This window comes from Polyodon spathula, chromosome 6 (assembly GCF_017654505.1).
Source record: "Polyodon spathula isolate WHYD16114869_AA chromosome 6, ASM1765450v1, whole genome shotgun sequence".
NCBI lineage: Eukaryota > Metazoa > Chordata > Actinopteri > Acipenseriformes > Polyodontidae > Polyodon > Polyodon spathula.
The window spans coordinates 26,239,434-26,260,487 of NC_054539.1; the positions used below are offsets into that span (position 1 = coordinate 26,239,434).

General features: G+C 36.1%; 1 protein-coding gene and 1 non-coding gene across 3 annotated transcripts in view; one reads left to right on the plus strand and one right to left on the minus strand.

Annotated features, from left to right (window-relative positions):
* Window positions 1-17,531, minus strand: part of LOC121317075 (protein dispatched homolog 1-like) — a 103,946-nt gene extending 86,415 nt beyond the window's left edge. For both annotated transcript variants that reach the window (XM_041252665.1, XM_041252663.1), the window contains exon 1: window positions 17,452-17,531. The gene's annotated coding sequence lies outside the window, so the exon portion shown is untranslated. The remainder of the gene's footprint in view (window positions 1-17,451) is intronic.
* A 3,176-nt stretch (window positions 17,532-20,707) lies between these two features.
* Window positions 20,708-20,789, plus strand: trnas-gcu. Its single transcript has one exon. It is a non-coding gene; the product is annotated as a tRNA-Ser (tRNA).
* The last annotated feature ends 265 nt before the right edge of the window (window positions 20,790-21,054 follow it).

Consider the following 21,054-nt stretch of genomic DNA (forward strand, 5'->3'; position numbering starts at 1 on the left):
TGGACCCCCGGAAGGTGCTGATGCCACCACTGCACATCAAATTGGGCCTTATGAAACAATTTGTCAGAGCTCTAGATAAGGAGTCGGCAGCCTTCAAGTACCTTCAAGACTTTTTCCCTAAGCTGTCTGAGGCAAAGGTCAAAGCCAGTGTCTTCGTCGGACCACAGATAAAGAAGATCCTGGAGTGCAATGAATTCCCCAAGAAGCTCACTAGTAAGGAGAAAGCGGCTTGGAACAGCTTTGTCGCAGTGGTTCGGGGCTTCCTGGGCAATCACAAGGCCGAAAACTATGTGGAACTGGTTGAAACTCTGGTGAAGAACTACAGCACAATGGGCTGTAGGATGTCCCTCAAAGTCCATATCCTTGATGCTCATCTTGATAAATTCAAGGAGAACAAGGGAGCGTACTCGGAGGAGCAAGGCGAGCGCTTCCAACAGGATATACTGGACTTTGAATGCCGCTACCAAGGACAATATAACGAGAACATGATGAGAGACTACATTTGGGGGCTGATTCGTAAAAGTGATTTACAGTATGATCGTAAATCTCGAAAAACTACTCACTTCTAAATCTTTTGTAGTTATTTTTGTATTACTTTAGTATAAATACATGTTAATTTGGATTCATATGTTGTTTTTTTCTGACTATGTTAACGAAAAGACACAAATTCACCTGTTTTCTCACTGGAAATAGGTAAATTTCAAAATATCACTGTCCTGGTCACAAAAGCAAAGTTTGTGGGGAATAATAGCCATTTTCTATACTACCCAGGAACAAAAATTGTGTTACATGGTGTTATATTTCTGAGTAGCACACAGAAGTTGAACAGTCTACATTTTAGTGTTTCAGTGCTTACTAGTTAGTCCACCTTTTTCCATTTGGTCAGCCATCACTGTAAATCACTGCAATCAACTTTCAAACAGTTTCAACTATGTTTCTGTTCTCAACATTAAAAGTTTAGAAAATTAAAGATTTTGCCACTGTATTAATTGTAGACTTTACACTGTGAATGCATCGTTATGTCCACGGATTCAGCAATAAAACATTTAGGGAAACCACACCTTAAAAACAGAAAAACACTTGATAAAAATAAGCAAAGCCAGAGTGGATAACTGATTTACCATGCAGTTTGGATCATCATACTGTACACTTCAGCCTTAAATTAAAACCACTTAGTTTAGTTTACTTAGTGTATGATTAAACAATAGGATGGCTATCCCAGAAATGTGATTACTGATGAGCTGCCAAGTGTGTACTGAGCCCCTGTAAACAGATTTGTTTTTTGCCTTTTTTTTTTTGGCAAACTAACAATAGGAAAATATGCTGAAAATAAACACTTATTTAAAAAACCAAGCAATTTAATGAAATCTCCTTGAAGCAGTTCTCTTGAACTAGCCATTGATTGCCTCTAAAAGTAATTTAATGTCCCCTGCACTTTGCAACACATATTTTCTTGATTTAGCACTCCATATCCATTTCCTAAAATAAGTGATTTATTTAGCCTTCACCTTTTAGGGTCTAAAATAAAAGTTAAGAAATACTTGAACATAACAGTTAGATGCAAGATGAAATATGGCACTGCTGTCCTTACACTTCTGTACCAAACACAACAAACTGACAAAGATTACGGCTATTTTTACCATTTAATTATTGCACAGTTCTTAGGGGGGGGGGGGCTGTGTACATTTTAGAAGGACAGCCGCTAAAAGGATAAGAGGTGCCATAATTCCGACTTCATCGAAGGATTAGTTTTAAGCAAGATAATGTGATCATGTAATTGCATACAATGGCATGTATGCGAAGGAAAGCCAATTTTTCAAAAGAATAAATTGATACAATTATGGAAACGGTTGGTCAACACAAATCCGTTCTATTAGGCAAGTCAGGAAGTTCTGTCAAAGAAAAGTGGCAGATGATCAAGGATGCAGTAAACAAAAAGTCGGGTTGGAGAATTGAACAGTAGCAAGAAATGGACAGATCTAGTGAGCAGAACAAAATTAAAAAGGGAAAAGGGAGACGAAAAAGACCATTTTGCAAAAATCCCCCTAAAGATATGTTTGGATAGATGCTGATGAGATCTACAAGCAACAAGCAAAATATGTTGGTATTCGGGGATTTTGGCAATAAGCAAATCTCGAATGCATGACAAAATCAACTTCAAAATCCCGTGGCGCTTATTTACAATATTTGCCAGCAGACCTGGCGCTTATTGGAGACCTGTGTTCATATTACATTGCTAGCTTCACATGCTTCATGTGGCCATTGAGAAGCCTCTAACACACAACCCCGTAACAACATTGTACCTCAATTGAAACATTCCAGAAACTTTGTTAAAAGGTTGCGAGTCAGGGGGAACCAAGTAACAGGTTTTGTTTTATATAAAATGTATACCATCATTTATATGCACTGGTTAACAAGCATGGGGTTTCCATGCAAGTTTTATTTTATTTATCTATTTATTTAACAAGACATTTATATGTGTATTTTGGGTTTCCATTCTCTGAGTTTATTTTACTCGAGAATTTTCACCCAATTTCATGCAAATTAATTGGGGGGGGGGGTTGATATGTAAATTAGATATGCATATGTGGTTTCTATGCACGCAGAACTGGCACATGACAATCTATGCTGCTGTAATAAAGCAAAATACCTTGTGCCTGGCTGGTTAATAATGTGTTTTACTGCTCTTGCCTAAATTGTTTTTCAAATGTTATTAGTAGCGAATACTGTTTCAAGTAACGTATCTTACGACTCATTAATTAAAAATAAACTGAGGTATAAAATGAAAACTAGCCAACAAAATATATCCCTTTCACTCAGGAATACAGCATATAAGGGGATCAGGTGATGCTGCATATACTATCCTGGCTTAGAACCCCTTCCTGTCTAGACAGCTGCGGAGGATGCTTGCACCATGCTTGGGCAAATACGGGTAGTGAGCATTTGAAAGGGAGGTGGCAGATACTGATGAAATGGACTGAAGTGCATTAATTCGTTCCCAAAATTGCCACTGCCTACTGTATCCTGCACAAACTCTTGTCAACAACAAAACAAGGTGTTCAGGAATCAGTGGCTGCCTGTGAGACAGAAGGGGAAGTTTACAGTCACACAATAAACAAAAAAGCTGCACTGCCTTTCACAACAAGCCCAAAACAAGCGCAACCCATGTTACAGTGGGTGTTTATGCAAATTACAACCAGCAACTCTCAAAAACAAGCCCAATTCTGCTTGTTATAAGCAGATTAGCAACCGTGAAGGTTACCTCAGCAATCAGTTTCAACTGGACATGACCGATCTGAGGAGTCTCGTGCGGTCAGAGATTCTTTCCTTTCTTTTAAGTTGTGTTGGATTTACTGTTGTTTCACGTTAATGATGCAAACAAATAAAACATAATACGTTCATTTGCAATTTTATTTGGTCAGTTCTGAGAGGGCATCAACAACTTGTTGGATGTTTGTTGCGTTGTTTTGGGTGATCGAGCTGGCTCATGACATCCAGTTCACCAACTACAGTTATTAACAAGGAGGGCAGACCCACATTGTCGGATAGAGCCAGGATTAAAAAAAAAAAAAAAACGACACAATACGCAAAATGAACAAGCAGAAGTACGAATTTGTATTTAACAACAGAATTAGTTCTACCATTGTTAACAACAGTTAAATCCACTAAAAGACAGCCCCTGTAGATAGCAGAACACAGGCATGTAGGCTACGCTAATAATAATAATAATTATTATTATTATTATTATTATTATTATTACTACAACTAGTACTAGTATTACTACTTTTTTTTTTTTTTTTTTTTTAAACAATAAAAGCAAGAAATAGCATTATCAAATAATTTGTTTAATTTCAAATTTGTACATTAATACAACAAAACATGTTAAAATACAACAAGAGGTTTGTATCTGGCCTAATTTCAGCACACTTAATTATCAACACTATTAATAACTGCATTAAACAAATATGCGTTACATGTAGGGCTACCTTAAATTACGTTTTCTATTATTATTTATTAATCCTGGGAGTCACTTACATCATTGTCACTTATTAGCAGTTCATTACGCTCAAGCTCCTCCTGGCAATGACAGAGACCCTGCGTTTATGTACAATATTTACCAGCAGACCCAGCGAGTATTGGAAATATATAAACAGATTAATCTCAGTTTCAGAAGTATTAATTTAAGATAATTTCCCTCAGGTATATAAAGGAGCTTTCGAAATAAGTAGAGTGGTAGGGAGGCACAGAGCAGGAGAAGGGTACAAGAACGTTTCAAAAGGTGCTGATTATCCCTTTCAGCACAGTGAAGTCCACCATTAAGAAGTGGAAGATGCATCATACCACCCAGACACTGCCCAGATCAGGTCGCCCTCCCAAACTAAGCAGCTAGACAAGCAGGAAACTGGTTTGGGTTGTCACTCTGAAGCCAACAATGACCTTGAGAGATCTGCAAAGTTCTGTGTCTGAGATGGGAGTCAGTTTTCACACATTAACAAAAAGCTGGTCCCTACACAAAGCTGGCCTGTATGGACGACTGGCAAGAAAGAAGCCATTACTGAAAAAGCCTCATCTTAAAAGCACGTATGTAGATGATACTGCAGACATGTGGAAAAAGGTTTTGTGGTCAGATGAGACAATTGAATTTTTTGGTCTAAATTCCAAGATTTACGTCTGGCACAAGCCCAACACTACAGCAGCATCATGTTATGGGGATGCTTCTCTTCAGCAGGGAGTGGGAAGCTTGTCAGGATAGAGGGGAGAATGGATGGTGCAAAGTACAGGCAAATCCTTGAGGAAACCTGGTTGAGTCAACCAAGGCTGTGGAGGAAATTCACATTTCAGCAGGACAATGACCTGAAGCACAAAGCCACATTGGAGTGGTTGAAGAAGAAGAGAATTGATGTTCTTGAGTGGCCCAGTCAAAGTCCTGACTTGACTTGAATCCAATCGAAAATTTGAAGATTGCAGTCCATCGACAATCCCCAACAAACTTTTCAGAACTGGAGCAATTTTGCCATGAAAAATAGGGAAAAAATTTCACCATCCTACTTTGCAAAGCTAGTAGAGACCTATCCACAAAGACTCTTAGCAGTAATTGCTGCAAAAGGTGCTTCTACCAAGTACTGACTTAAGGGGCTGAATTTTGTACATTTTCTTTGCAAGTCTTGCTGACATTTAACCTCCTCCTCACATAAGTGTTCAGTTTAACCACTACAGCTTTGAATTAAAAAAAAATTTGTTTGAAAAACTGCAAATAATTTGGGTAGGGGGTGAACACTTCTGCAAACCATTATATATTATAATGAGATTACAATTATTTTCCTTCAGTCTCGTCAGTCATCTGGTCAGGGTAACTTTCTTCTTCTTCAAACCCGATCCACACACAATTGCTACTTACTAGTTATATACAGCGTTACCCTTAAAGCATTGAATATAACATCTAGATTTGTTTATGCACTTATCTTCAATTTTGTAATACAAGTAAAAAGTTGTGTGAATACACACACCTACAGCAAATGTTCAGATGTGAGAAAAGCTTGCAAAGAGGAAAATGTACAAGATGTGCTTGTTTCTTCTAGTTTTAAAATGTTAACCCCCACCCAAAAATGAGTACATCCTGAAGATGTGTGTCGGTAAAGAAAGGAATACACTAAAAGCTGCTCATTTGCAGTGTTAGAAATGTCATACCAGAGTTACATTTGAAAGATTTCAATGCTGACAGTTTTAAGATCTGCTTATTTAGAGCAATCTTATTTATATATAAACCAAGCTTATTTATAGCAATCTTATTTATATATAAACCCAGCTTATTTATACATCACACTGAATCTTAGATGAATGGTAAATTATTTTTGACAACTCTGTCTCGTAAATTTAAAATTCTACCATTATACTCAGTAGTTTGTAAATTATTCATTTTTATTTAAATAAATAAATAAATAAAAATATTTTTTTTTACTGGGAACACATACATTTTGTTTCATAAAGCTTCACCAGAGCAAACTGCAAATATATTTTTCCTAAACTCTCAGGAATATTCATATGTATTCTGTATTTTACTTATTTTTGCAATTAATGGACTGAAGAGAATGGTCTACAGACCCAAAAACTTTGCATGAACTAAGCCCTTAAAACAGTTGGTCCTTCTTTATGTTGCTCCACTGGAGAGGCACATCTTGACTGTATGCTTACCACCTCCTTGTGGCTTGCCACAGTTTCTGCTACCTGAACACCATCTCTAATTTTCAACTCACCATCTGGTGGGGCTGTGAATCTAGAGAGCAGAGTCAAATAAAGTACAAAACGTAGTGAAAAAAGCATATTTTCCATGGACAAATAAAGAAGTCTCACCTTTTTTTCGTAATATTTTGGTTATATCTTTTGGGTAATTTGGATTTTCTTTTAGGGAAAGAACGTTTCCTTCCAAATGCAAAATTCCATAATTATTTTTAAAAATACAGGAGGGCATGTTTCTGTTTGAGTTCCAATTTGGCCTAGAACGACTACTGATTGCGCAGCTTTTTTAAACTGGGTTTCTACAAAGTTGTTAGGTTGTGTTGAGGAACTGCAGGTGCAGCCTATCTCATTCAGCACAAAAATATATACAATAACAAAATAAGGAAACAAAACAATAACAGAGACATAGGCTTACCCAAATAAAAAAATACTAGCATTCCATAAGAAAGAGCTCTGTAGTATCCATGTATTATTTGCTACATTAAAATGTTTTTTATTGCATATACAGTCGCCACCACTTACACCATACAGGGTTATTTCGGGCACCCGTTTATATGGGACAAATAACATTTGCCATTCCAACTGATTTCAATAACAAAGGCATTGTTTATACCATGTTAAGCATGCCGTATATTTCGGGTAAATTCAGCTGTTTGGAACTTATGTGCCATTCACATCAATTTAAATAACAAACGCACTGCTTATTACTGTAGTAATCGCTCTTATTAATCAACAAATTAGCTGTTTTAACCTCTTACCTTGTCATTCACATAGATTTAAATAAAAATGGCAGCACTTTACTGTAGTAAAAAAAGCTTGACAGATCGATCAATCAGCTGTTTGAACCTCATTACTGAGCGACTACCCCTGTGCTGTACCTTGGCTACTTAATCCCTGTCGGGTTCACAGTTTGAAAAGAACAGCACTGACTACAACAGCAAGCATGGCTAGAAAGAGAAAAGCGATCAGCATCAGCACGAAAACTCGGTGTAAATAAAATGTCTATGTTAGATGCTGTACGCTTGCTAAAACATGCTTGGAACTTTGTCAGTCAGCAAACAATGCAACATTCCTTCAAAAAGCTAGAGACATGTGGGAATGGACCCGATTATAGTCTGGGGAAGGGGATGGAAGTGCTCTGTAAATAATGTGCGTTTGTAAACTGTTGTTCTTGTTCAGATCTGTTAGCGTTCTCTGTGGGTTTTGGTGCTTGTGTTACTAGAGCTGAAAGCCTGTGTGTGTGTGCGTCACTGAGGGGGGTGGGACCAGGTCTGACACGAGCAATGATAGATACAGAGTGTTGGACCAATGAGTGAGGAAGGGGGAGAAGACAGTTTGAAAGCGAGAAGCGGGATCTGGAGGCAGGAGGATTGAGAGAGTTAAGAGAGGTTACACTTGTGAGTGAGAGGATAGGAACGAGAGCCATTGTTCACCAAAAGCTAAAAAAATAATAAAGACAGCGGTTTCCTACTGTTTTGAACCGCAGCCGTTGCCTGTCTCATAATATCCTGGAAACCCTTCAGCTTATCACTACAATATGTAAACAAATCCTGTTTGCCTCCGGAGTGTATCACCTTCAACCATCGTCTCGATCTCCTGCCTGTGCAGCGTTGCCAGACGTACGATAATTATTGTATCCACCTGAATTTAACCCGGACATGTTTATACCAAAACAGAAGTACATTTTATAGAAAGATATAAATAAAACCCAATATAAACTAGTTGCATTTCCTTTAATAAGTTAAAAGCACTGATTTTAAAATCATACTTTAATTTATACAGACACAAAGGAGACAGTAAGATTTGGTAGGGAGCCAAAGATTATCACAGTTTTCAACCTGCTTCGAACAGGAAGAACCCAGTCTTCTTACCTTCAAAGTCCTTACTGCTCTATCTGGGATGATACCAACTACACGACGAAAACTTCAAGCAAGTGTTATAAGCACAAGAATGCTTATTAAAGTTACCTAAAAGGAGAGGCATGCCATGAAAAAACAGAGTTAAAACCTACTTGTGCATGTGATTAGATATCAAATATTCTTAGGAAACTATGAAAGAGTTCATACTGTAATTTTGGTAACTTGTGGTATTCATTGCAAAGTAATTTTATAGAAATGTGTTGTATGCAATACTATAGCAGTTACTTTTTGTGCGTTTACACTTAAAACTCCGACCGGAGCTGGCTTAGGGTCAACTCGATTAAAAGATTATTATCATTTGAACCACACGTTCACCCTTAAGCACAGACCTGATCCGGTTCTGAGCCTGTAAGCGCATGCATAGCCCTTGAACTAACATGTGTGATCTCAGACGTCATAACTTCATGGCAACCTCACTATACATAAGACAAAAAGCCAATACACGGGTATTGTGATTTCCTAGTTTATAAATAATTAAAATCCTTTTTCATTTATTGTTAACACAGTTTCAGTTCTTTCCACACTCCTTTTCAGCTGACACCCCACCTCCAACAAGTTTGAGTCCAACTCTATACTACACAGACTATTCAACAATCCTACAGTTAATCCTACAGTTTGCATGTTGGTTGCTAATTTCCAGTTCATGGAATAAACATTAGTGGTAGGTGTTGGAGGGACTAACTTTGGAAAGTCTTTGGAGTTGTATTCTTTTGAGGGCTGTGACATTTGCCTTACTTTGATTCCCCTCAGAAACACGAGCAAAGGGCATACTGTATAACAATGATATAAAAAGTCCAGCAGCACCTGCTGACGTGTTGCTAGACATTTTCAAGCCATAAAATCTGTCCTCTGAGCAGGGACAATTTAAAGTCGTTGAGGTTTGGTGTATGAGTCATGTTATGATAAAGTGCTTGAGCCAGTAGTCATACCCTTCCTGCAGCAGCATTTGGGCGTTTTGGTTTCAGCAGCACAATGGAATGTTCAAACTCTCTCCACCTCTTTCAGCAAATAGAAATGATTTGTTGCTATTGCCAGCCAGAACCAAACATGAGATTGAAAGATGCATTTGAGACACCCTGACATCATCCGATCCATTCACTGGAGGTGAAGTGATAGCATGCAGGGCCTGTAAATATGTGAAAGGAAACTGCTTTATGGTAACGTTTTATTTAAATTAGACACTAAGGTATCATGGCTCTCGGGATGCGGTACCTGCGTCCTTTACGCATGCATGGTTTGTTGGGACTTTCAGGTTTACAGTTGTCTGTGCCCCTGGGACGAGTGTCTGTCAGTCTGATGTAGGATAATAATAATAACAACAACAACAACAACAACAACAACAATAATTATTATTATTATTATTATGATGATGATGATGTTGATTCCATGGCTATGCCTTTTTGTTATTTGTTCTTTTTAGACAAAAAAAAATAAAAAAACATTCTGTTTGTGGCTTTTAGCGTTTGTTTCTTATTCTTAAAAAAAAAAAAAAAAAAAAAAGTTTAACCATAGAACTGTTTTTTTATTAGACATGCAAGTTACAAATAAAAACAACAAATAAACAAATAGAGCAATACAGTAAGACAGACAGCAGGCAGGCTGCATTACATACAGTACAATAGGAGCCAACATACTGAAAGTAGTGTTATATTTTCTTTGTTAGTATTAGAAAAAAATGTCAGTTTTACAGTTCTGTATGTATATGAAATGTTTATTTTTATATTTTTTGTAGTTCTGTATGCATTAATTTTATCTTTAAATTTTCCATTTAAATATGGAATCTCTGCTATGCAAATGTTAAATATGGTATGACCGGTGCAGCGGTTCTAGTGCTAATAAATAAATAAATAAATAAAAAAATAAATGTGTACCGTGACATTAAGAAGTTGTACTGGGGTTACCAAACGTCCCGGAAAAGGTGGAATTGTCCCAGTTTTCAGCTTTAAGTTTTTGTCCCGGTCGGAAACAGTAACATTGTTAAATCATCCCGGTTTTGCTATTGTATTCAATATCTTAGTTGTACAAAACTGTAGCAGTGTGCTCAGCAACTTAACAGCAAAGTCATTTATTATTCAAAAATAAAACAAACTTAAGGCTTATGATTATGTGTTTAATAAATAATATTCTATTTACAGGGCACCTGTAACCCCAAAAATGGTGATTCTAACCAAGTTAAAAACATATAAATATTTATTAGTACACTATGACGGTATTAAACATTATCCGCAGTCAAGTATAGTTGTGAAAAAATGTACCCGAAAATGAACAGCTGCTTTCTAGAAAGGCAGAACAAAAAAACAAAACAAACAAAAATACTTGGGTTGTGTCTTGCTCGCATGCCATTAATAAAATGCCCAAAATCTTTAAAGAAAATAATAATGAAGAAGAGCTGAAACGCAAAAGAGGTTAAGAACTAAAAATAAATACAAAAAAAGAAAAAGGATGTGAAAAGGATACCGTACCAAGCTGAAAAAAGTTCTCTATGAAACTCCAATAAACCAGTTGTCTTTCGCAAGTGAAATCACAGGGTATATAAATAAAGTTTTGAATTAGCGTAAAGGTTTTTTTCTCCATCTATTGCATCTCTTTAGCAGGTACATATATCCCAAACAGAATAAATTCCGTTATTGTTTACCGTCAGGAGTTTGACGATAACTGTGCAGCAGCTTCCCTTGTTAGATGATAAGCTGATTCAATCTCTTCAGTCAACAAAGCAGCCACGACAATTCATGAACAGTAAATGTATTGTGAGTTTGTACTTGAGCACGGTCAGCTGTTACAGGGAAAAGGGAGTTTATTTCTCAAACTAACCATTTGAAGAATGGTGAAAGCAGAAGGCATATAAATACTTGCTACTGTAATTAGGAAGTCTACATCTATATTGACACCATTAGCCAAAGCTATATGTTACTATGTAACTGCTAGAGAGAAAGAAATATATATAGGGAATTAAATTAAATGTAATGCATCTTATTTGATTGCAGTATAAAACATGCTTAGTGTCATAAATGGTTGCTGTACTTTAAAAAGTTGAATATGGAAGCAACCAACCAGCTCCTAAAGGGGCATCCAACAACTGGATTTGACAAGCATTGACTCCTGAGACAAAACGTTTGTCTGGAGCCCTGTACTTAACTTCCTGGACCAGGTCAAATTTTAAAAATGTATGCTTTATTGGGACCCCCAAATATTTCCCTCTGGGACAGTTTTTTAGCCGTGGACCCACAACAGAAAAAGGTTTTGGAGAGCCATGAGATATGTAGAGTTCATAACGCCTTCGTAAAAGTTACATAGCACTGTATTTAGGTGCATAATCATTTGTAATCACTTAGAAAATCACCATATATGTATTCATATAATATATCTCAAGAATACCAGTCACAGATATGTAGGCCTACTCGAAATGCAGAATGTTCCACTGTAGTTAATTTGGTTTATAACAGGAAAACATTTTATAAATACAGTATGCATGCTACGTTGGTTTTAAAGGTGAATATGTCGGACTGCGTATGCCTTTTGAAGGTTTTATAAAAGTGACATGCTGTCCAATTCAAATAAAGCATTAGCAACTTTCCAGCGCAACCACAGCAATTAAGTTTTCAAAGTCTGGGTCCAATTTTGAAGCAAGTGCAAATTTGTAAAATATTTGAATACCATAAAACTGGCAAGAAACTACTCAAAACAATAATTTAACTTTTCTGCATACAAGCTGTTTTTCCCGTGACAAACATTGTTGCGTATCAGAAAACGTGCCTTTGTACTTGCATCAAAATAGGCACCAAGTTGTATTCTTCAAAACAGTTACAAATATAGTGCTTTCTATCTTTCTATATCATATTCACAGAAAGTAAAGAAAGTATATTTAAAACTGAAATATTCTTTTTTTACTTACAAGGTTAATGTAAAAGGAATCTCTAATATACAGTAAGCCACAGGATATCAATGCAGCTCTGTGAAGACTCATTGATGAGAAAGCCATGAAGAAGAAAGAGGAGAAAAATAAATTGCCAAAACAGATCAAAACATTTGGGTATCCAAGAGCCCAGAAGATACTACTTTATCACAACATGAGGTAATCTGACAGAAAGCACATTGTTCAAAAACTGACCCAAAATGTTAGGATTCAATATTTAACTATACTTAAACTATAAAAAGCTATAGGATGTTAAACATTAAGTACCCTAGCTTAGAACCAAAAAGATCTCCTATAAAACGGTACCACCAAAGTAAACATTGTTGTACGGACCACAATATCTTATACTATTCAAACAACAATAAATACAAATATTATGCAAACCATTTACATTTGTATATTTCTAATATTTTTTAAATTCAGAAATACAGAATTCATAGCCTGGGGATCGCAAGTTCGAGTCCAGGCTATGTCACAGCCGACCGTATCCAGTTCTTAGGGGCTGGCGCAAAATTGGCCGAGCGCTGCCCAGGTAGGGAGGGTTTAGGTCAGCTGGGGAATCCACGGCTCACCGTGCAGCAGCGACCCCTGTGGCCGATAGGGCGCCTGCGGGTCTGCAGTGGAGCCTCCACATCTGTGTTGTCCTCCAGCACTAAGTGGCCTCGCTGTGAATCCACAGTGTGTAAAATGATGGCTTGGCAGGAGCACATTTCAGAGGAAGCGTGCTCCAGCCTCGGTTCCCTGAGTCGGCTGGGGGGGTTGCGAGCGATGGGCCGAGGATACAAACAATAATTGGGGATACCAAATTGGGGAGAAAAACTGGGGTAAAAAATTGGCGAAGACTAAATTTATAAAAAAAATAATAATAATAATTCAGAATTGGAAACTTCTTGTCTTTCAAAAGGAGACCCCACCCATAAATCTCATACGTTACCAGATTAACCAGTTAAATAGGTCTTTCTGACCACAAACCCCTGTCGTTTCTTTGTTTGGTCCTCCTCCTCCTCCTCCCTGCCTCCACCTTGCAGTGTGCCTTGTCTAGGGGGAAGGTGGCCCCAAGTGCCACTTGTCCTGCCCGCTGGCCAAGTCCTTCTTAATCACTATATTGCATTCATCTTAGCTCAGCCAGCATAGGGGCGGCTATCAAGCTAAAATGGATAAGGCCATGGGCCAAATTGTAATGTGAATGTATTATGTATCTGTCGGCTATCATGTTCATGTCAGGTATAACCGTTTGCCAGTTGTTCATGTGCCATCAGGCATATCTTTTGCAGTCAATAAATTGTTATTTGACTACTAAGTGGATGTCTCCTTCCTGAATTACAAAATCCTCCATCAACCCACTATTTTTTTTAGTTTTTTAAATGTTTCAAAATAGTATAACATAACTGATGATAGTAGCTCTTTATCACAGATGTAGGTTGAACTCAAACAAACTATTCATCTAATAAAGGGTGGGTTTGTTGAAAGCAATATACTATTTAACAAAACTGTCACATTGTTTGTTATAAATTCTAAAGCTAGGCAGAGATTTATAAAAATGCACAGTTCTCAGATTTGTTAAAGTGGTTCACTGAACAGCATCACATCCCCCGGACAAATTCTGCTTCCATTTACCACTACACAGATGCAGTCTACACAACTATGTGCTATGTTTTTGCAACTGTTGCAGTATGAGGTAATGGCTCAAGCTGTCAATTCTGAAAGCAGTTCTCATCCAGTTTGTTTTACTCTTGAGAGAACAAGGCTGCATAACTTTAAGGAATCTATTGAGTAAAATGCCAGGAAATCTAAACAGTAGCGTGTAACCCAGAAGGGAGACTCGTTTAGATAGAGCATTCCTACTATAAATACTTTACTTATTCCAATAGCATCTGTGCCCTGGGTACACACACACAAGCTAGGTTGCCAGAGCTGTCTGTGATCGGTGCTCGATTCAATTCTTTTGTGAGCATTTTATCAGACTGTATGATGATAATCATTCAATCACAGCACACATCAATAAACTTTAAACGAGTGACAATTCAAAAAATGTATTAATGTTCAAGTTTTGTTTTGTTTTTTTGTAAGACACTGCTTTAGAAAAGTAACAAACACTAAAAATGCAAGGAAGTTCTCACAATTGCCAATAGTTTGATTTAAATCTCCAAGATTCCAAAAATCACAACTTGATGCTTTTATAAGATTTTATTATAAAAGCAGAACAGTGGGACAGTCTGCTATATGTAAAACACATTTAGAAATTGTGTTTTCTTCTGAATAGTGCTATTCTGTGGCTAAGAAAATTAGTGATACCATAAAAGTATCTGAAAGAGACCCCTCTTTTTTTTCTCTCATGCACCAGGATCCTTACAACTACATAGTGTCTTGCTTATTACAATCTTATGCATATATATTGAAGAAGGAACGGATATCTTTTCAGGAGTTAAGAGGTTGAATCAGGTTAATAAGCAATAACAAATACCAAATTTCTTGATAGCAATTTGAGATAGCACTTGTACTACTCTTGTGAGACATCTTAAGTAGGTTAAAATGGTCCATCACTGTTGCACGTCAAACCAGAAAGGGTTTTCGAGTACTCCGAGTCACCGAAGTGTACATTTGCTCATGAGTGAAAGTGGCCAATGATCCTTTTGACAAACTCCCGTGTCAAAACTCATACTTTGGCCAGGTGTCTGGGGACCGCCTAGGCCCCCCAAAGCTCTGGGTATGTAAATGCTCTCATGTGCATTCGGCGCCATTTTGGTTCACTTTCAGAAGCAAATTTGAACTTAACTGTTAGAAAAAGAAATTCAGAAAATTACTTGTTACAACTTATTTTACAAGATGGATCAACCTGATAAATCACACCAGGCTAGTTAACAAACACTGTTTTTGAAATGTTACTCAATCCTTTTACATGTATGCCCCTTTCACAATTTAATTTTATAAAACCTCAGCTGCAAATATAATATACAATCTCTGCTTAAAATAAAAACATATTTTGCATTAACAGTTTATTCAAGCGATAGAGCCCGTCAATGCGGGCTCTACCGTGTGGTAGATGACCGTGACTGGAGTTATATGTCCCGAGCCTATTATTATTTACTGGGGTGTTACTCTTTCTTATTATAATTTATCTGGACATGTACAATTGTTGAATAGTCCGTGTAGTATTGAGTCTGACTCTAAACTTGTTGTTGGAGGCGGGGCGTCATTCAAGCAGGCAGGGAGTGGACTGGCTGGTGCTGAAAGAACTGAAAAAAGGCTGGCCATTTGACTGGCTATTTTTAAGGGAGGGTGTTGTTGGAGCCAGCTGATGACAGAATTGTGGACCAATCGTGTGTTCCTGTTGATCTGCTGTCCAGTAGCTGCGAATTGAGCCTTCATTACAGTGTCCTGTCACAAACATGATTTCCCTTGACTCTAGACCAGCGTCAGAAAGTATGTTTAAGTAGTTTTTTATGTTATAAGATTAGTTGTAGATTAGAAAGTTAAGGGAAAAATCCAGTATTTGTGCGCTGATTGATTTTAAAATATATTTATAATAATAATAATTATTATAATTAATAAAATGTAATCTTGGTTTGTCTGGAACGTTCAACACTTCAATTCCAAAAAAATTAACGTTCGGCTGTTTTAACCCATCCACAAAGTCGTATTTACCAGGTTATACATAAATGACTCGTACGTTAATTAATACAAATACATGCAAGTAGAGCCAAATGGCGCACTCACTGTCTGATTACAAACAATATTTCCTGCATCACTGCACGATCCACGCTGCATACCTACCTAACCATGGGAGATGTGATCAAATTCAAAAATATCTTTATTGGCAGTAAACGTCATTTCATTTGATTATGTACGGTATTACATGTAGTCAGTTTGTCTCGAAATGATTCTTACAAGCAGAGTATTTTACATTGGTTAGTATAGTAATGATTTTGTCCCAGTGCTTTTGATCAATATATGTGGTTGATTCTTATAAAGGGAGTGCACAGTAATTATTTTTTGTAGTCTCCAAACTTCCCTGATGTTGTAAATAGTGCAGTGCAGACTATAGGTCAAATCAATGTTCGTGTAGAGTGTGTTTTATTTTTGTCTTTTATCAATGTCCAACTTCTGGCGTCTTCCAATGACTTTTTTAATTACACTTTAAACTATTTAAATCATAGCAAAACATGGAATAATAGGGTCTGACGAGTGTGAAATTCATATTCTGCATCTCAGTTGGACTAATTATTGATAAAGTGGTGCACTTACCCTTTTATGTCAATGATAGGTATTGTACAACTGTATGTCCTGCAATGGCCAGTGATATAACAGCTCCTAATGTATAAATTATGTTAAATCTGTAGCAAAGAAAGTTATAACGTTACAGATTAATGCCATATCCATGATGACAATTGTTCATTAAGCGCACAGGTACAGTAAGTTAGTCACAAACTCAAAATTGCAATTGCAGACAAACGACCTACACTATGACAAATAGCACTAGTTAACGACTTAAATCAAATAACTAGATTATTTTTTGCAAACCAGCTGCACTGAAATCGCTATGAAAATTACTATTTTTAACTAATATAATCACGTCATGCACGACGCTTGTAACTGCAATTCTACTGAACACCCAATGACCTACTGTAGCAGAATTAAACACGCCCAGATTTTATCGAAAGACCAGGTATGTAGGCAAACAATACCTATACAGCAAACGAAAAAGCCAGTCAAAATTGGCCGCTGTAAGAATACAATCAGGTAGGCAGAAATAATTCCTCCTCATCCCTGCTAAAATACAATCAATTAACAAATGATGGTAATAATAATAATAATAATAATAATAATAATAATAAAATAATAAATAAATAAATAAATACATACAATAAAAATACATACACATTATTTAAAAAACATAAACCGAGTTTCTTTTCAAAACAACAAGTTTTACAAACAAAGGGCATCAATTTCAAACCGTGGGGCAGCAAACGTTTTAATCAGCATACACGCAGTACAATGCTACAAATTACACAGAACTTCCTTTGCCGTATAAACAGTGCTGTGTTGCGCGAATTACATTACCTAACAAAAAATTAAAAATCAGGATTGTCGATATTACTGTGAGTATACTGTTATATCAATCAAATAACCCAGGTAAAGGGTTTACGATTACATCCAAGATGCTTGCCAGCATCGTTTCACATATATTGTACTTATTCAAAGTTACCTCGAAAAATCACCTTGTGCAGAAACTCTTGTAAAAAGGTACGCTACTATAAAATAATAATTTGAAAAAAAAATCTCATTTTTTTCGGGGACCGCTTATCCCGCAACATTTGATGAGGATATTTAACTAAGAACATGGACATTGAGTAAATGACGTAAATAAAAATAAATTCTTACTTGAATGCAGTTCGACTCTGTTTTAGAGTTTGCATGAATCTCAGCTACCCTCAGTGCGTCTCCTTGTTGTCTGTTTTCTGTGCAAATCAAACAGGAAGTGAACTCCTGCAGCGTCCAAACAGTGGTGCAGTTACCAGGCGCTCGCGGATGTAGCGTCACATTGTTAAGCACAAGTAAAAGCATTTCTGATGGATAGGGAATTTTGTATATGATGCACAGGACATATACAGGGCTAACACGTTCACATAGCCAATATGGACCAAATATGATACGCAATAAAAATGTTTAAAAACGACCATGGGGGAGGTGCTGAAGCACACATCACACGGCTAATTAAGATTTCAAACACACATTTTGATCGTCCCAATTGTGTCTGCCAACCCTACTAAAAGCAAGGATTGCTACGATCAAGCAAGATATGCAGGACCATAAAATGCAAGTTTAAAGCAAAACTAAATATACTACTGTGGATATTTTTGTTCATTTATGCAATTTGTATACATTTTTGCAACGCTGTTGATTATGAACGTTTAAACTGCTGCCTCCTGGTACCTTGTAACTTTTACTCACTCACTTGCGTGGTTTTTGGGCTATGGACTTGAGATTACATTTATTTTGTGATGCTTATATTCCTAGTTAAAGTAATAAAAAAAATGTAAAAAAAAAAAAAAAGCATTAAATGTATTGAGTCCTACATAAAGGAATTCAAAGCTTTGGCTGTCAGTCTTATAATATCTTTATATAGCGCCTTTCATAGTGGACCACCATCACAAAGCGCTTTACAGAGGTAGGCTGTGAACTGTGCACTATATGCAGAGCCACTTACAACAGGACACTGATTTAACATCTCGTCCGCAGGATGGCGCACAAGGAGGTTAAGTGACTTGCTCAGGGTCACACAGCGAGTCAGTCAGTGGCAGCGGTGGGATTTAAACTGGAAACCTTCTGGTTACAAGCCCTGGACTTTAACCACTGGAACACACTGCCTCCTTAATAATAATAATAATAAGAAGAAGAAGAAGATGTGAAAAAAAACAACTAATAAAATGACTAATTTGGCAGTGAAGCAGTAACACGGCTTAATATGCAGTGTTCTATTTTATATATATATATATTATATATATATATATCTATATATATATATATATATATATAATATATATATATATATATATATATATATATATCTGCAGTCGTCGGGTTAAGAAAGTATAAAAAAAAAAATAGTAAATAGATTTCTAAGCCTTGGTTATCACTCATTAGATATTTGATGTGTCTAGTAATTTGTTTGCTTTCCACTCGCAGTGAATTACAAACTGTTTCAGCAGCAGCAGAATTAGTAACAACAGATTATTCACAAGCATGTTAACTGCAGAACACTTCGGCTGAACAGCTAAGCAGTAACAGAGTGCAAAGCAAGATCTTCACTGGGCCTGTATTCAAAGAGTACTACAAAATTGTCTTTTTTATTTATTTTAATATGTCTTAATTAATATTGCCAGCCCACAATAATGATGGATATGTTGCTGATGTAATTTTTTAACCATGTATTCAAGCATTATATTGTAGTACATGAATTGGATCGGGATTATTTGTTTTTAAATGTCCTGAATGTTCAGATGAACACTTTAGGAATTATTTTATACTCACCCACTCAGAGAGAAACGTGAAGATCATGAAGTTCAAATTGTATTATAATATTGGTTTTATTGCCCCTTGAACTTGTTGTTTGCCGTCATTATGAGCGCTTCATACTGTATTTATTCGAGTGATGTTTTGTGCACACACATTGCTCTTCATTGCCTGGCATAGATACATGTAAATTAGATCTTTAGATCTAGTGAGCTGTCACTTTGGCTCAATTTTTTTTTTTTTTTTTTATTACAAAAACACAGCATGTTCTTGATGTTTCTGGTGTTCACTTATATAAAGACATTTTGTCTGATTAAGCCCACAGTACAAATGTAGGCAGCTGGCAGGCAATTACAACTGAATGGCAGCTTCTGAACTCCAGAACACAGACACATACAAATACGTAACACATAATGTTCGAATAATTATAACACTCATAATGATTGAAAACATAACAGAAAGGTAAGGGGATAGCAATACTTACCTGTATTGTAATATAACATTGTTCAGCTCAAATGAATCTGATTGGCTAGAAAATCAGTGACGCCATTATTAACCCTCTATTGGATATTGTAACACAGTTTAATACACATACAAGTGCTTCAGTTCTGTAGTTGCATGCTGTTTCTTTTAGATAACAGTCTGAATACACCAATGGTAACTTTCTTATTTTTTATTTTACTTCTACAATGTGGTACTACTGGAAAGGTTGAAGGCCAGCTTTTTGAGTGTTGTATTTGATGTTACTGCATTGTTTGTTTCTGCTTTTTTCATCAAAAGAAAATGATTCATAATTATTGATAAGTAAAGGATTGTTTTCATACCTAGAACTTATTATTATATTAGTTTTACTGTGAAAAATTTACGAAAATTGGTATGTATCCAGAAAGTAACACTGTGCAATCTTGATATGGGGAGATATTAGATTTACTGTTGACATATGGGGATATTTTTATTGGGAATATTATTATTACTATATACTATTGCTTTACTTTTATTTTTTACTATGTTATATTATCATGTATTTTTATATTCAGAAAATTAATACATCGATGTTTTATGGAAAAGGGAAGAAAAAGACAGAATTAGCTGTTCATTCCGCTGACAATGAAAATGAGCTAGCTATTAGTCAAGAACATGTTCCTGCCAATGGAACTAGTGACAACGAAAGTGAGGACAAGGATGATGAGGAATAGATCTAAATAAAACAGGTATTATGAAAACAAAGTTTGTGGGTTTTTTTTTTTTTAACCTATAATTTATCATACATCGTCATTTTTTTTTCATTTTTTTTATCTTTATGGTTTCTTACGGATATATCAGTAAGAAGACAGAGCCTATGAACTAATATTTGCAAATGCTGATTAATTCCGTTCATTCTGTTAACAGAAACATGTTATTTTGTTAGAGAACATTCAATAAAAAATTTTTTCAATAAATTGAATTATTTTTGTTGGTTCTTCTATTGCACAATGTTACTTCCAGGTAAAAAAAAACTTCTAAAGCAGCTAAAACTTCCCAAAACATATTTCACCTGGTACAATATAGACCTATTTAAGATTTTTTTTTTCCCCGCTCTCGATTTCCATCATACACTTTCATTTGTCTCTGTATTCACTCGTCTGACGAGGTGGCCGAGTGGTTAAGGCGATGGACTGCTAATCCATTGTGCTCTGCACGCGTGGGTTCGAATCCCATCCTCGTCGGTTGTTATTTTACACTATTATTAAAAATGCTGTTTTATATATGCATTTATATATGCATTTTAAAACCTTAAATCTGGCAATTATGAGCACAGTACACAGATAATTCGGAGTTTTTACCATGCCTCAACTCAATAAATATGAAATATCTCTTCCTTATTATTATTTTCGTATTTAAATGATTTGAAAAAAAAAAAACATATAAAATATTTGCATTAGCGGAACATTTTAAATTTAAGTCATTCGTAAACACGTAAAGTAGAAAAAT